At 40.6% G+C, this 18162-nt stretch overlaps 1 protein-coding gene, 2 long non-coding RNA genes and 1 other non-coding gene across 4 annotated transcripts in view; all 4 read right to left on the bottom strand.

Annotated features, from left to right (window-relative positions):
• LOC123485508 (C-type lectin domain family 6 member A-like) overlaps nucleotides 1-18162 on the bottom strand; it is a 105869-nt gene that overhangs the window by 56266 nt on the left and 31441 nt on the right. The window lies entirely within an intron of this gene.
• Nucleotides 2498-4775, bottom strand: LOC123485504. Its single transcript, XR_006659032.1, has 3 exons — nucleotides 4716-4775; nucleotides 2692-2767; nucleotides 2498-2573 (listed from the first exon to the last, which is right to left on the bottom strand). It is a non-coding gene; the product is annotated as an uncharacterized LOC123485504 (long non-coding RNA).
• Nucleotides 8324-10682, bottom strand: LOC121561937. The gene is made up of 4 exons (XR_006659030.1): nucleotides 10548-10682; nucleotides 10303-10445; nucleotides 9400-9494; nucleotides 8324-9201 (listed from the first exon to the last, which is right to left on the bottom strand). It is a non-coding gene; the product is annotated as an uncharacterized LOC121561937 (transcript).
• Nucleotides 11496-14042, bottom strand: LOC123485503. The gene is made up of 4 exons (XR_006659031.1): nucleotides 13966-14042; nucleotides 11947-12022; nucleotides 11726-11827; nucleotides 11496-11630 (listed from the first exon to the last, which is right to left on the bottom strand). It is a non-coding gene; the product is annotated as an uncharacterized LOC123485503 (long non-coding RNA).

Below are 18162 nucleotides of genomic sequence, written 5' to 3'. Positions count from 1 at the left end.
TTGGTTCCCCTTCCATCCAATAGCTATAAACAACACAGAGAATCAGAGTTTAATATCATCCAATAGAAAATAGAGAATCAGACGGTTAACCTAGTCTCCAGGCTCAATTGCTACCATTCGACAGAGAGTGAGAGAGACAGCTGGCTGAGGACAAGATTATCAGACTGTAAAAAGTAATTTATTACAACAGAAAAAAAGTCCTCCAGAACCTGTTCACTTACGTAGGTTTAAATGCTGTGTCGTCAACCCACTTCCAGATTCCGTCTTTTTTATATGCACCAATCCAGACATTCTTCTTTAATCCATGGATAAATATCTATAATATCATTTTGGAAGAAAAACAATGACCATTATTTAATCTCCACAGCAGAGGAACACTTTTACATGTGTATAAATAATAATAGTACTAGTAGTCTAATAGTAGTAGTAGTAGTCTAATGTACTGAGCCTGGTCAATAGAAATACAAGGGGATTTAGGATGTTTGAAAAGGTCCTGAGAACTTTGATATATGCCTTCTTCAGCGCTCACAAAAAAATACAAAAATGTTGCCGAGCACTGGCGCAAACTCAGGACACTTGGAGGGGAAGCGTGCTCACACCACACAGACCAATCTGCACTGACGACTGCGCCACGGCAGTTCACAATGATCAGGCAAGAGGGAGAGTACTTGATGGAAACAGAGCGTTGTTTTTAATCATTTTTGTTTGAAGCCTTCCCCAACCCATTGCCCTAACCTTAACCATAACCCTTTGAGTTGTTTCCGTTTGAACCCTGTAACCTCACAGAATTAACCCTGTAACCACATGGAATGAATGCGTCAAAAATATACTTTGATCCAGATTACGTCGAATGTCGAAGTGAAACTATGAGATCAGGTTGCAGCCTCAGCTGCTATACTATAGTATAGGTATAGATATAATCTCATGCAAACTTGCTTTGCTGACAGGAAGTATATTCTATAAATTGACAGTGACATGAACATTGGTGATACAATTATTTACACATATTGAATACTAATCAGAGATGTAGACAATGATTAATAATTATAATAATAATAAAGAAACAGTAGTATTATAGCATTACTAATGTATTCTCTATTACCTGTTCTTCTCTGCTGTTTATAACAACCAAGTCAGCACCCATTACTCTGCACTGCCGCTGACCGTCCCCGCCTGAGTCCCTCGTGGAGGAGACATAATAACAGCTGGTGCCAAACTTCCACCATTCCTTCAGACAGGGTTTCTCTGAAATAAACGAAATAGAACAGAAGGCATTTCAAAGTCTACAAATATATGAAATCTCTTCTAAGTATGAAATAAAATGATACTATAAAATACTGCACTCACCATAGAACCTAAGCCTGGTATTTAACTGGTCTCTCTCAGTGGTCCTGGTATTTAGACTATTCTGTAGCTGGTCTCTCTCGGTGGTCCTGGTATTTAGACTATTCTGTAGCTGGTCTCTCTCAGTGGTCCTGGTATTTAGACTATTCTGTAACTGGTCTCTCTCCATTGTTATTGTGCTGAGATTATTCTGCAACTGGTCTCTCTCCTTAGTTTTGGTTGTGAGACTATTCTGTAGCTGGTCTCTCTCTGTGGTCCTGGTATTTAGACTATTCTTCAACTGGTCTCTCTCTTTGGTCCTTGAATTAAGATTATTATTTAATTGATCCCTTTCAGCAGTCATAACGTTAAGTCTATCTTTCTGCTGGTCCCTGTCTTTGGTCCTTGTGGTGAGACTATTTTGTAGCTGGTCTCTCTCTTTGGTCCTGGTATTTAGACTATTCTGTAGCTGATCTCTCTCTGTGGTCCTGGTATTTAGAATATTCTGTAGCTGGTCTCTCTCTGTGGTCCTGAAATTTAGCCTATTCTGTAGCTGGTCTCTCTCTGTCGTCCTGGTATTTAGACTATTCTGTAGCTGGTCTCTCTCCTTAGTTTTTGTGTTAAGGCTATTCTGCAATTGATCTATTTCCTGTGTTTGTGTGGTGAGAGTATTCTGCAACTGGTCTTTCTCCTTAGTTTTGGTTGTGAGACTATTCTGTAGCTGGTCTCTCTCTGTGGTCCTGGTATTTAGACTATTCTGCAACTGGTCTTTCTCCTTAGTTTTGGTTGTGAGACTATTCTGTAGCTGGTCTCTCTCTTCAGTCAGGGTGTTGTAACTGGTCTGTAGCTGGTCTCTCTCTTCAGTCAGGGTGTTGTAACTGGTCTGTAGCTGGTCTCTCTCTTTAGTCAGGGTGTTGTAACTGCTCTGTAGCTGGTCTACCTCTTTAGTCAAGTTATTATAACTGGTGGGTTGCTGATCTCCTTCTTTAGTCAGAAGGCTGTAACTGGCCTGTTGGTCTCTCTCTGTTGAGTAGTGATGACCAATAACTCCACCTTTAAAAGGGAAAAGTTAATCAATTATTCAAATATGTGTAACTATCACACCATGGAAGTTTACAAATGTTTCTGTCCAAACCTTCTAAACTTACAGTAGACAGACAGGCCTATGATCCCAGCCAGTAGGAGAAAACACAGCAGCCCCAGACACACTGCAGCAACTCCAGAGGGTCTCTTCCACCACTGAAAATTAGCTGAATTACAGGGAATTATCATGTAAGGTCTTTGAACTCTCTCTGGTAATGTTAAAAATACCTATATCATCCAGGATTGTAAGCAACAAAAGCTGTGGGTTTGTACTTGAATTGATACCTGAAAATGTAACACTGGGCTTGTTGGGATACGTGTCGTCATCAATATCCATGGTCTGCATTGTTGGATTCTCCACCTGTGGTTGTATAGATTGTCTCTTACATTTCTAGAAATCAGATGCTATATTTTTCTCTGTTACTTCAGGAATCATCATCTAGATTCAGCCATGTGACCATTTTGTAGGTTTGTATCTGTGCCTTATGTATCATCAACTCAAATACTTGAGGTGAGCTTGACTTCGCTTACCCGGTACAAAGGAAAAAATAGGATAGTCCCAAGTGCAAATTTTACCCAACTAGTGACACATGCACGGTGGTCAAGTTCAATCAAGCTTACTTCAGTATTTGACATACAGTGCATTCGGAAAGTATTCAGACCCCATGACTTTTTCGACATCTTCTTAAGTGGCAGCCTTATTCTTAAATGGATTAAATTACTTTTTTTTCCACATCAATCTACACACACAATACCCAATAATGACAATGTGAAAACTGTTTTTTAGAATTTTTGCTAAGGTATAAAAAAACAAAAACAGAAATACCTTAATAACATAAGTGTTCAGACCCTTTGCTATGAGACTCGAAATTGAGCTCAGGTACATCCTGTTTCCATTGATCATCCTTGAGATGTTTCTACTACTTGATTGGAATAAACCTGTGGTAAATTCAATTGATTGGACAGAGTTGACAGTGCATGTCAGAGCAAAAACCAAGCAATTAGGTTGAAGGAATTGTCCGTAGAGCTCAGAGACAGAATTGTGTCGAGGCACAGATCTGGGGGAAGGATACCAAAACATTTCTGCAGCATTGAAGGTCCCCAAGAACACAGTGGCCTCCATCATTCTTAAATAGAAGAAGTTTGGAACCAGCAAGACTCTTCCTATGGCTGGCCACCTGGCCAAACTGAGCAATCGGGGGAGAAGAGCCTTGGTCAGGGAGGTGACCAACAACCCGATGGTCACTCTGACAGAGATCCAGAGTTCCTCTGTGGAGATGGGAGAACCTTCCAGAAGGACAACCATCTCTGCAGCACTCCACCAATCAGGCCTTTATGGTAGAGTGGACAGACGGAAGCCACTCCTTTGTAAAAGGCACATGACAGCCCACTTTGGAGATTGCCAAGAGGCACCTTAAGGACTCTCAGACTATGAGAAACAAGATTCTTTGGTCTGATGAAATCAAGATTGAACTATTTAGCCTGAATGCCAAGCGTCACGTCTGATGGAAATCTGGCACCATCCCTACGGTGAAGCATGGTGGTTGCAGCATCATGCTGTGGTAATGTTTTTCAGTGGCAGGGACTGGGAGACCATTCAGGCTTGAGGGAAAGATGAACAGAGCAAAGTACTGAGAGATTTTTGATGAAAACCTGCTCCAGAGCACTGAGGACCTCAAACTTGGGCGAAGGTTAACCTTCCAACAGGACAACAACCCTAAGCACACAGTCAAGACAACTTAGGAGTGGCTTCGTGACAAGTCTCTGAATGTCCTTGAGTGGCCCAGCCAGAGCCCAGACTTGAACCCAATCGAACATCTCTGGAGAGACCTGAAAATGGTTGTGCAGCGATGCTCCCCATCCAACCTGACAGAGCTTGAGAGGATCTGCAGAGAAGAATCGGAGAAACTCCCCAAATACAGGTGTGCCAAGCTTGTAGCATTATACCCAAGAAGACTCAAGGCTGTAATCGCTGCCAAAGGTGCTTCAACAATGTACTGAGTAAAGGGTCTGATTACTTATGTAAAACAGTTTTTTTTTAAACCTGTTTTTGCTTTGTCATTATAGGATATTGTGTGTAGATTGATGAGGAGAAAAAACAATTTCATACATTTCAGACTAAGGCTGTAACGTAACAAAATGTGGAAAAAGTCAAGGGGTCTGAATACTTTCCGAATGCAATGTAGATGTGTACTTTGTCCCAGTTACAGTTCACCTACTTAGTATCCCAGAGACTCTAACATATTACAAAATAATTAGACAATGTATAAAATAATAATATCTGGTGAAATAGAGAAAATAAATCTTACCACAGTCTTTGAGAGTTGAAAACGGATACATACAACTAAGTTATATTGGTTTGTTACGTCGACCTAATGAATGAGCATGACATGTCAGATTGGAGTAACGTGTCCACAAGTTTTTTATAGTCTAAGCGACCCCACCTTTCGTGTCAACATCAGCATTTCCTTTACCTTATTTAGCCTAACAATTATGAACTAATATACCACTGGATGGTAGGTTCAGATATGAGGTAACGTGGTTAACATGTGGTCAAGCTCAAGTCAAACTGAAAGTTCAAGTTACAGAATGCTGCATAGAAGAGTTTAATTTCCCCTCTCTCAAGCACATAAACTACAGGAGTATAGTTTATACTTAAATTTATGGTTGAATGTTCAGCTACTCCAAAATTCTAAAGCTTGGTAAACTTGGAAGGCTGAATGTGGCAAGGCAAAATGTGTCTATACCTTATTGAAAGCCCTGTCAACTGCCATTATATAACAATGTTCAGTGTTCAAACTTGGTTCTGAACTTTCTAACCCTTTTCCTGTCCCGACCTACAGTAACTCAGTAACTGGTTGTTGAACCCTGTTCAGGAGGAGGGTGCTAGAATGGTTTTAGCCAACAACAGATTCACCGAAATGTCCATGACAGGCATAGCTGGTAACATCCTAATCATTCTGGATGCAACGTTAAACATTCCCCCTTCACTTTAATGGATTTGACATCCTGCAGTCAGTGCGTCAGCATCCTGTAACGCATTTGTCATTCCCAAGTTTTCATCACTTGTAAAAATACAGCTTTCTCTTTGACATAGGGTTGCTAGCTAGCCTATAGCCTATTGTAGGGTGCTGTCTTCATTTAGACTTGCTAGTTAGCCTATTGTAGGGTCGATAGCTTTAACACCCCTGAGTCAATACATGTTAGAGTCACCTTTAGCAGCGATTACAACTGTGAGTATTTCTGGGTAAGTCACCAAGAGCTTTGCACACCTACATTGTACAATATTTGCACATTATTTGTAAAAAAAAAAAAAAAAGTATTCAAGTGCTGTCAAGTTGGTTGTTGATAATTGCTGGGCAGCCATTTTCGAGTCTTGCCATAGATTTTCAAGCCAATTTAAGCCAAAACTGTAACTAGGCCACTCGGGAACATTCAGTGGCATCTTGGTAAACAATTACAGTGTATTTGACCTTGGGTTTTAGGTTATTGTCCTGCTGAAAGGGGCATTTGTCTACTACTGTCACGCCCTGGCTCTGGGGACTCTTAAATGTTGAGCCAGGGTGTGGATTTTCCTATGTTTAGTTGTTCCATGTTTTCATTCTAGATCGTTTAGATCTATGTTGGCCAAAGGGTGGTTCACAATCAGAGGCAGCTGTAGCTCGTTGTCTCTGATTGGGAACCATACTTAGGCAGCCTGTTTTCACTAGTCATTGTGGGATCTTGTTCCGGAAGGTTTGTGTTAACCTAGGGCTTCACGTTTCGTTTGTTGTTTGGTTCTTGGTGTGTACACAATAAAGTATGTACGCCTATCACGCTGCGCCTTGGTCCGCATCTGTCAGCGATCGTGACAACTAGTGTCTGTTGGATAGCAGACAACCAGGTTTTCTTCTAGGATTTTGCCTGTGATAAAGCTGTATTCTATTTCTTTGTATCCTAAAAATCTCTGTACTTCTTTGCCGATGACAAGGATACCCATAACATGATGCAGCTACCACCATGCTTGAAAATATGAAGAGTGGTATACAGTTATGTGTTGTGTTGGATTTGCCACAAACATAACACCTTGTATTTAGGACATACATTTCATTTCTTAGCCACATTTTTAGCAGTTTTACTTTATTGCCTTATTGCAAACAGAAAGGGACACCTAGTCAGTTGTACAACTGAATGCATTCAACTGAAATGTGTCTTCCGCATTTAACCCAACCCCTCTGAATGCGGCAACTGAGTTAGGAAGGAAGCCTGTATCTTTGTAGTGACTGGGTGTATTGATACACTATCCAAAGTGTAATTAATAACTTCACCATGCTCAAAGGGATATTCAATATCTGCTTCTTTTTTTTACCCATCTACCAATAGGTGTCCTTCTTTGTGAGGAATTGGAAAACTTCCCTTTTCTATGTGCTTACATCAGTGTTTTAAATGCACTGCTCGGCTGAGGGACCTTACAGATAATTGTATGTGTGAGGTACAGCGATGACAAAACACTATTAGTCATGTTAACACTATTATTGCACACAGAGTTAGTCCGTGCAAATTATTATGTGACTTGTTAAGAACATTTTTACTCCTGAACATATTTAGGCTTTACATAACAAAGGGGTTGAATACTTAACAGCTTTTCATTTAATTAATTTTAAACATTTCTGAAAACATAATTCCACTTTGACATAATGGGGTATTTTGTGTAGGCCAGTGACCCAAAATCTGAATTTAATCCATTTTAAATTTAGGCTGTGACACAACAAAATGTGGAAACATCAATTGGTGTGAATACTTTCTGCAGGCACTGTATGTAGTGTTTGACAGTGTACAACTACATTCACAATTTTAATTGGCTGATGCGGATTTTGAGACAGAGGCAAAAAGTTTAATGTTTGTTAAAAGGGATCCCTGTTACCATATTTATTTACATTTATTGTTGTATGTTACACATTTACTTATGAGCAATTCTAATATCTTATAGTGGATATTAAGGCGTTATAAATGCTTTACAGGGGATTATATGTGTATGCATCATAGAAATTGTTACTGGATATTTAACTTGTGTTGCAGAAGATGTCTTCAAATTCAACCAAACAGAAATTACCATATCAAATCTGAATAAATTACCATATGATCTGATCTCCTACAGTATCATATCATATCTGATCTATATTACCATATCATATCATAACATATCTGAACAGATCCCTAATGATGTCCCAGGAAGTTGTGTTAACAGATCCCCTAATGATGTACCCAGGAAGGTTGTGGGTGGTGAGGAACAGATCCCCTAATGATGTACCCAGGAAGGTTGTGGGTGGTGGAGAACAGATCCCCTAATGCTGCATTCAAAACACCTGGGAACTCAGAAATCTCAGACTTCAGTATGTTCAAGACACCTGTTAAGGTGTAGATGTGTAGAAATTATGTTGAATATAATAATAACCTACATTTATCAATCTGACTCCATTATTATGTGAACGCTATAGGTCCATAATGGTATCCAGTGGGTATAGCTAAGGTTGGAGCCTTAGAAGATGCACATGTTTAGGTTTTAAGTTCAAGTTCCAGAATACTGCACAGAAGTTCTAAATGTGAATATTTCATCCAACAGGAGTATTGTGTTGCTAGTTGGGCAGAGTTTGCTCTTTTGGGACTATCCCATCGGTTCCTTTGTACTGGGTAAGCTAAGTAAAAAAAAAAAAAAAAACTAACATTACCAGAGAGAGGTCAAAGACAAAACTGATCCTAGATCAGCACTCTTACTCTGGGATGCTTTGTGAATACGGGCTCTGGTCACATGTCCATGGATGACACAACCCTTCTAGTGGTCAATTCTGGTACTGCTATAACTTTACTGATAACGACTGTTTTCTATCTATTAACTAAAGTGTTTTTACTGTACTACGTCAACTAATAACTGACACCATTTAGAAGGAAAACATTGGAGTTACTATTCATACATTACAACACTTAGTATTACAGTATACCTGACAAGTAAATGACATACCTAGATCACAGTATATAGATGTATTTAATCAGTAGAATGAACACATGGTACATATGGAATGGAAGGAAACAGAACACTGCTGCATTTGAAATGGATTGATAACTGTAAAAACTTAAATGAAAACAGAATCTTATTCAATTGTTATATGCACACATTAAATGGTAAAAATTGTAAATATAGTTTAAAAAAAAGTCAACCACAGTTAGAGCCTACTAGACCATAGTTAGAGCCTACTAGACCACAGTTAGAGCCTACTAGACCACAGTTAGAGCCTACTAGACCACAGTTAGAGCCTACTAGACCACAGTTAGAGCCTACTAGACCACAGTTAGAGCCTACTAGACCACAGTTAGAGCCTACTAGACCACAGTTAGAGCCTACTAGACCACAGTTAGAGCCTACTAGACCACAGTTAGAGCCTACTAGACCACAGTTAGAGCCTACTAGACCACAGTTAGAGCCTACTAGACCACAGTTCCACTCCCCTGGGCCTGATGAACGGTGGACAAACTCCACATAGCCCTGGTCTCTTTAAAGACATCAAATACATATTTCAATGTAGATACACATAGAAACACGTTAAGCCTAACAAAGGGAAAACCAGTGCAACTCCATAAGATAGGGGCTTACATTAGTTATTATAATTAGACTACGGTGTGAACGGTTTTTCACACACCCAGTAATTTGAAGTACATTTTACAACCTTCCAACTCTTCAATGGGTCTGATGCCGTCTTTGAGATCTCAATACAAGCCACCTCGTCATTCAAGTTACTTGGTTCCCCTTCCATCCAATAGCTATAAACAACACAGAGAATCAGAGATTAATATCATCCAATAGAAAATAGAGAATCAGACGGTTAACCTAGTCTCCAGGCTCAATTGCTACCATTCGACAGAGAGTGAGAGAGACATCTGGCTGAGGACAAGATTATCGGACTGTAAAAAGTAATTTATTACAACAGAAAAAAAGTCCTCCAGAACCTGTTCACTTACGTATGTTTAATTGCTGTGTCGTCAACCCACTCCCAGATTCCGTTTTTTTTAGTTGCACCAATCCAGACATTCTTCTTTAATCCATGGATAAATATCTATAATATCATTTTGGAAGAAAAACAATGACCATTATTTAATCTCCACAGCAGAGAAACACTTTTACATTTTTATAAATAATAGTACTAGTAGTAGTCTAATAGTAGTAGTAGTAGTAGTAGTAGTATAATGTACTGAGCCTGGTCAATAGAAATACAAGGGGATTTAGGATGTTTGAAAAGGTCCTGAGAACTTTGATATATGCCTTCTTCAGCGCTCACAAAAAAATACAAAAATGTTGCCGAGCACTGGCGCAAACTCAGGACGCTTGGAGGGGAAGCGTGCTCACACCACACAGACCAATCTGCACTGACGACTGCGCCACGGCAGTTCACAATGCTCAGGCAAGAGGGAGAGTACTTGATGGAAACAGAGCGTTGTTTTTCATCATTTTTGTTTGAAGCCTTCCCCAACCCATTGCCCTAACCTTAACCCCTAACCATAACCCTTTGAGTTGTTTCTTTTTTAACCCCGTAACCTCACAGAATTAACCCTGTAACCACATGGAATGAATGCGTCAAAAATAGACTTTCATCCAGATTACGTCGAATGTCGAAGTGAAACTATGAGATCAGGTTGCAGCCTCAGCTGCTATACTATAGTATAGGTATAGATATAATCTCATGCAAACTTGCTTTGCTGACAGGAAGTATATTCTATAAATTGACAGTGACATGAACATTGGTGATACAATTATTTACACATATTGAATACTAATCAGAGATGTAGATAATGATTAATAATTATAATAATAATAATAATAAAGAAACAGTAGTATTATAGCATTACTAATGTATTCTCTATTACCTGTTCTTCTCTGCTGTTCATAACAACCAGGTCAGCACCCATTGCTTTGCACTGCCGCTGACCTTCCCTGCCTGAGTCCCTCGTGGAGGAGACATAATAACAGCTGGTGCCAAACTTCCACCATTCCTTCAGACAGGGTTTCTCTGAAATAAACGAAATAGAACAGAAGGCATTTCAAAGTCTACAAATATATGAAATCTCTTCTAAGTATGAAATAAAATGATACTATAAAATACTGCACTCACCATAGAACCTAAGCCTGGTATTTAACTGGTCTCTCTCAGTGGTCCTGGTATTTAGACTATTCTGTAGCTGGTCTCTCTCGGTGGTCCTGGTATTTAGACTATTCTGTAGCTGGTCTCTCTCTGTGGTCCTGGTATTTAGACTATTCTGTAACTGGTCTCTCTCCTAGTGTTATTGTGCTGAGATTATTCTGCAACTGGTCTCTCTCCTTAGTTTTGGTTGTGAGACTATTCTGTAGCTGGTCTCTCTCTGTGGTCCTGGTATTTAGACTATTCTTCAACTGGTCTCTCTCTTTGGTCCTTGAATTAAGATTATTATTTAATTGATCCCTTTCAGCAGTCATAACGTTAAGTCTATCTTTCTGCTGGTCCCTGTCTTTGGTCCTTGTGGTGAGACTATTTTGTAGCTGGTCTCTCTCTTTGGTCCTGGTATTTAGACTATTCTGTAGCTGGTCTCTCTCTGTGGTCCTGGTATTTAATTCTGTAGCTGGTCTCTCTCTGTGGTCCTGGAATTTAGCCTATTCTGTAGCTGGTCTCTCTCTGTCGTCCTGGTATTTAGACTATTCTGTAGCTGGTCTCTCTCCTTAGTTTTTGTGTTAAGGCTATTCTGCAATTGATCCATTTCCTGTGTTTGTGTGGTGAGGTATTCTGCAACTGGTCTTTCTCCTTAGTTTTGGTTGTGAGACTATTCTGTAGCTGGTCTCTCTTGTGGTCTATTTAGACTATTCTGCAACTGGTCTTTCTCCTTAGTTTTGGTTGTGAGACTATTCTGTAGCTGGTCTCTCTCTTCAGTCAGGGTGTTGTAACTGGTCTGTAGCTGGTCTTTCTCTTTCTGTAGCTGGTCTCTCTCTTTAGTCAGGGTGTTGTAACTGGTCTGTAGCTGGTCTCTCTCTTCAGTCAGGGTGTTGTAACTGGTCTGTAGCTGGTCTCTCTCTTTAGTCAGGTTGTTGTAACTGGTCTGTAGCTGGTCTACCTCTTTAGTCAAGTTATTATAACTGGTGGGTTGCTGATCTCCTTCTTTAGTCAGAAGGCTGTAACTGGCCTGTTGGTCTCTCTCTGTTGAGTAGTGATGACCAATAACTCCACCTTTAAAAGGGAAAAGTTAATCAATTATTCAAATATGTGTAACTATCACACCATGGAAGTTTACAAATGTTTCTGTCCAAACCTTCTAAACTTACAGTAGACAGACAGGCCTATGATCCCAGCCAGTAGGAGAACACACAGCAGCCCCAGACACACTGCAGCAACTCCAGAGGGTCTCTTCCACCACTGAAAATTAGCTGAATTACAGGGAATTTATCATGTAAGGTCTTTGAACTCTCTCTGGTAATGTTAAAAATACCTATATCATCCAGGATTGTAAGCAACAAAAGCTGTGGGTTTGTACTTGAATTGATACCTGAAAATGTAACACTGGGCTTGTTGGGATACGTGTCGTCATCAATATCCATGGTCTGCATTGTTGGATTCTCCACCTGTGGTTGTATAGATTGTCTCTTACATTTCTAGAAATCAAATGCTATATTTATCTCTGTTACTTCAGGAATCATCATCTAGATTCAGCCATGGGACCATTTTGTAGGTTTGTATCTGTGCCTTATGCATCATCAATTCAAATACTTGAGGTGAGCTTGACTTCGCTTACCCGGTACAAAGGAAAAAATAGGATAGTCCCAAGTGCAAATTTTACCCAACTAGTGACACATGCACGGTGGTCAAGCTCAATCAAGCTTACTTCAGTATTTGACATACAGTGCATTCGGAAAGTATTCAGACCCCTTGACTTTTTCGACATCTTCTTACGTGGCAGCCTTATTCTAAAATGGATTAAATTACTTTTTTTTCCACATCAATCTACACACACAATACCCCATAATGACAACGTGAAAACTGTTTTTTAGAATTTTTGCAAAGGTATAAAAAAACAAAAACAGAAATAGCTTAATAACATAAGTATTCAGACCCTTTGCTATGAGACTAGAAATTGAGCTCAGGTACATCCTGTTTCCATTGATCATCCTTGAGATGTTTCTACTACTTGATTGGAATAAACCTGTGGTCAATTCAATTGATTGGACAGAGTTGACAGTGCATGTCAGAGCAAAAACCAAGCAATTAGGTTGAAGGAATTGTCCGACTCAGAGACAGAATTGTGTCGAGGCACAGATCTGGGGGAAGGATACCAAAAAATTTCTGCAGCATTGAAGGTCCCCAAGAACACAGTGGCCTCCATCATTCTTAAATAGAAGAAGTTTGGAACCAGCAAGACTCTTCCTATGGCTGGCCACCTGGCCAAACTGAGCAATCGGGGAGAAGAGCCTTGGTCAGGGAGGTGACCAACAACCCGATGGTCACTCTGACAGAGATCCAGAGTTCCTCTGTGGAGATGGGAGAACCTTCCAGAAGGACAACCATCTCTGCAGCACTCCACCAATCAGGCCTTTATGGTAGAGTGGACAGACGGAAGCCACTCCTTTGTAAAAGGCACATGACAGCCCACTTTGGAGATTGCCAAAAGGCACCTTAAGGACTCTCAGACTATGAGAAACAAGATTCTTTGGTCTGATGAAAGCAAGATTGAACTATTTAGCCTGAATGCCAAGCGTCACGTCTGATGGAAATCTGGCACCATCCCTACGGTGAAGCATGGTGGTGGCAGCATCATGCTGTGGTAATGTTTTTCAGTGGCAGGGACTGGGAGACCAGTCAGGCTTGAGGGAAAGATGAACAGAGCAAAGTACTGAGAGATTTTTGATGAAAACCTGCTCCAGAGCACTGAGGACCTCAGACTTGGGCGAAGGTTAACCTTCCAACAGGACAACAACCCTAAGCACACAGTCAAGACAACTTAGGAGTGGCTTCGGGACAAGTCTCTGAATGTCCTTGAGTGGCCCAGCCAGAGCCCAGACTTGAACCCAATCGAACATCTCTGGAGAGACCTGAAAATGGTTGTGCAGCGATGCTCCCCATCCAACCTGACAGAGCTTGAGAGGATCTGCAGAGAAGAATCGGAGAAACTCCCCAAATACAGGTGTGCCAAGCTTGTAGCATTATACCCAAGAAGACTCAAGGCTGTAATCGCTGCCAAAGGTGCTTCAACAATGTACTGAGTAAAGGGTCTGAATACTTATGTAAAACAGTTTTTTTTAAACCTGTTTTTGCTTTGTCATTATAGGATATTGTGTGTACATTGACGAGGAGAAAAAACTATTTCATACATTTCAGACTAAGGCTGTAACGTAACAAAATGTGGAAAAAGTCAAGGGGTCTGAATACTTTCCGAATGCAATGTAGATGTGTACTTTGTCCCAGTTACAGTTCACCTACTTAGTATCCCAGAGACTCTAACATATTACAAAATAATTAGACAATGTATAAAATAATAATATCTTGTGAAAATAGAGAAAATAAATCTTACCACAGTCTTTGAGAGTTGAAAACGGATACATACAACTAAGTTATATTGGTTTGTTACGTCAACCTAATGAATGAGCATGACATGTCAGATTGGAGTAACGTGTCCACAAGTTTTTTATAGTCTAAGCGACCCCACCTTTCGTGTCAACATCAGCATTTCCTTTACCTTATTTAGCCTAACAATTATGAACTAATATACCACTGGATGGTAGGTTCAGATATGAGGTAACGTGGTTAACATGTGGTCAAGCTCAAGTCAAACTGAAAGTTCAAGTTACAGAATGCTGCATAGAAGAGTTTAATTTCCCCTCTCTCAAGCACATAAGCTACAGGAGTATAGTTTATACTTAAATTTATGGTTGAATGTTCAGCTACTCCAAAATTCTAAAGCTTGGTAAACTTGGAAGGCTGAATGTGGCAGGGCAAAATGTGTCTATACCTTATTTAAAGCCCTGTCAACTGCCATTATATAACAATGTTCAGTGTTCAAACTTGGTTCTGAACTTTCTAACCCTTTTCCTGTCCCGACCTACAGTAACTCAGTAACTGGTTGTTGAACCCTGTTCAGGAGGAGGGTGCTAGAATGGTTTTAGCCAACAACAGATTCACCGAAATGTCCATGACAGGCATAGCTGGTAACATCCTAATCATTCTGGATGCAACGTTAAACATTCCCCCTACACTTTAATGGATTTGACATCCTGTGACACATTTGTCATTCCCAAGTTTTCATCACTTGTAAAAATACAGCTTTCTCTTTGACATAGGGTTGCTAGCTAGCCTATAGCCTATTGTAGGGGTGCTGTCTTCGTTTAGACTTGCTAGTTAGCCTATTGTAGGGTCGATAGCTTAATTTACACTGACTTGGTAGCCTATTGGAGGGTCGATAGCTTAATTTACAGCAACTTGGTAGCCTATTGTAGTGTTGCTAGCTTAATTTAGAGTTGCTAGTTAGCATATGACGTGATTTGCATCTCTGGCGGGTTGATTTGTATCTGGCAGGATGATTTTATCGATTTGCATCTAAAAGCGGGCGCCCTGCCAGTAAGGCCGGTGAGCAAGTCTGCTGTCTCGCTGCCCAAATCATTTTGGAGAGCCACCTGCCTGCTGAGTGCTTGTTGATAACTGGGTAGCTAGCCTGTTGGAGAGCCACCTGCCTGCTGAGTGCTTGTTGATAACTGGGTAGCTAGCATCTTGGAGAGCCACCTGCCTGCTGAGTGCTTGTTGATAACTGGGTAGCTAGCCTGTTGGAGAGCCACCTCTGCTGAGTGCTTGTACGCCTTGGAGAGCCACCTGCCTGCTGAGTGCTTGTTGATAACTGGGTAGCTAGCCTGTTGGAGAGCCACCTGCCTGCTGAGTGCTTGTTGATAACTGGGTAGCTAGCAGCCATGCCTGCTGAGTGCTTGTTGATAACTGGGTAGCTAGCTCTTGGAGAGCCACCTGCCTGCTGAGTGCTTGTTGATAACTGGGTAGCTAGCTGTTGGAGAGCCACCTGCCTGCTGAGTGCTTGTTGATAACTGGGTAGCTAGCCTGTTGGAGAGCCACCTGCCTTCTGAGTGCTTGTTGATAACTGGGTAGCTAGCTGTTGGAGAGCCACCTGCCTGCTGAGTGCTTGTTGATAACTGGGTAGCTAGCCTGTTGTAAGCCTTGTAGGGCCTACTATAGGTTAACCAAGATCATGTGGTTTACAAGAAACTGTATAGGACTTTAAGAAGTCACATGGTACCATCGTGGAGTGTTAGGTGGATTCCTTCTCATTACCCTGACACAGCTCCGTCACTTCTCCTTTTCTCTCACCAAACTTTCATATTTTTCATCTTTCACTTTCCTCTCTTTTTCTCTCTTGTTTCTGTAGAATATTTAGACGGATGTAAAATCTAAAGAAAGTGCTGCGTTAGCAGCCTCAAGTCAGGGCCCATATTTATCACGTCTCAGTGCAGGAATGCTGATCTAGGATCTGCTTAGCCTTTTTGATCATAATGAATAAGGTGATGTAGACACTGATGACTTGATCCCAGGTAAGTATTCCTGAGATGGTTGATCTCTAGATCTGCATTTGTTTTGCATTGAGTCAAGGTTTGGGTTTATTTCACTGAAGAAGATTCCCTGCACTGTCATTCACACAGACTACATTAACTTTAGTTACACTTCCTGCCTGTTTCCAACCACCCACACATTCTGTTGTTGCAACATGTTGTATCTGAACCTACCAGACAGCGGTACATTAGTTCATTATTGTTTGGCCAATCTTAATAATGCTCCATCACTACTATTGTGTTATGTTTGTGTTAACAACAAACCAACATGATAAGATTTAGTTTTTTCTTCATTTCACATGATATGATCATTTTATGGATTGTCTGATTCTTATGTAATGTGTTAGTGGTTCTGGGGGACTGAGCAGGGGGTGATAAAATAACATGCCAGCAGGGTTGAAAGCAAATAATCCAACTAGAGCAATGCAGACAATGGATATTGATGTCGACACCTATGCTGACAAGGCCAGAAAAATTGATGGCATTAGTGTTACATTTTCAGGTTTCAATGCAAGTACAGACAGACACATAGACAGAAACACACACACACACACACACTTTCTGATTTCATATGTAGAATGAACATATGGTCCATATTCAACTGCTGTCATTTAAATGTATTGATAGCTGTAAAAACGTACAAATGAAATCAGTATGTGGTTAAATTGTTACATCACACTATAATGGTAAATATTGATATTGCAACCACAGCCTATTAGACAAAGGCGTGTGTCCCCTGGACCTGATGAATGATGGACAAGCTCACATAGCTCCAATACAACTCCATTAGACATGGGCTACAGCACGAAACATCGTCGGTAATTTACGTTTGAAGCGACATGCACAGCGTTTACCATTAATGCGGTTTCTGCAAACATACTGTAGGGGAAAATGCCTTTAAAATACGCATTGTCTGCTGTATAGTGCTCCACGCCATAACACGCCTTGCATTGAATCCCAGTCTGTAGCCCTTTACACACGTATCCCATATACGGGTTGAACATGGCAGATTTGGACACGGATAAACGCCTAAATTGGAATGCTGTGGCTGTACAGTAACCTGCTATACATGACATCAGAGCTCAGGGTCTCCCCTTCACAGTTCTGTATGGGTTTTGACAGACAGCTGTTCTGAAATTGAGCGCTGCGCGCCACAAGAAGTTGAGCCCATTCCTTATCGCTAATTGGGAAACTTTGAAAATGTTTTGTTGTCTGAGTGAGAGAATGCTGTAAATTAAGAGGACTCAATGTATTTTGAAAGATGAGACGTTGAGGATGATAATAAATACCACGTTGATGTCATACAAGAGTCCAAATCTGCACTTCACATTTCCTTATCATAAAACTCATGTAATATAGTGTCAATGTTTATGATCACAGAATGAGCCTATGTTTGTTGTATTGTGAAGACAATTTGCAGCAAATGACGAATCTGAAAGCACTCAAGACTCCATTTTATGCGCACCAAAATTACCATCTGCTTGCATGAATTGCCTTGTGAAAGCTTAACACTGTCAAATCGTATTTTATAATTCATCTAGTCATGTTGGCAATGATTAAGCTTTCAAATGATGACAACCTGACCCAGATTGCGATTTATAATGGACTGTTTTTGGATTGCGTAAACAACAACAGTAATTGTGTGATGGAGGGGATGCAGGGCTGTTTCCAAACATAACGATTACACATTTGCTCGCTCTAGTTCCTCAACAGCACAGCTAGGAGAGCTCAACAAATCACCTTTATAGTTGAATACTATTCTTTGAGTCATAAAAGTGCATTGAAATGACTTAGGATCTGTGCACACTTTGGAGAGGTGTGTGGCCACTTGGAGACACCAGTTAGACCTTTCACTCAAACCCTAGTTGTCACGGATTCAGCCGAGGCTGCCCCTCCTCCTTGCTCGGGCAGGCTTCGGCGTTCGTCGTCCCCGGAGTACTAGCTGCTACCGATCTATGTTTCGGTGTTTGTCTTGTTTGGTCTTAATTGTGTACACCTGTTCCCAATTATGTTGTATTGTATTCCCTATATAACCCTCTGTCTTTCATTGTGTGTGATTGTTTTCGTCATTTCGGCAGTTGCTTATTGTGCGGGTTATTTTCCTCCCTGTTTGGAGGTTGTTTTGTACTCTGGTTACTTTGTTAGTAAAGTACGTTTCCAGT

Source organism: Coregonus clupeaformis, unplaced genomic scaffold (assembly GCF_020615455.1).
Source record: "Coregonus clupeaformis isolate EN_2021a unplaced genomic scaffold, ASM2061545v1 scaf0714, whole genome shotgun sequence".
Taxonomy (NCBI): domain Eukaryota; kingdom Metazoa; phylum Chordata; class Actinopteri; order Salmoniformes; family Salmonidae; genus Coregonus; species Coregonus clupeaformis.
This window is presented reverse-complemented; position numbering and strand designations above follow the sequence as displayed.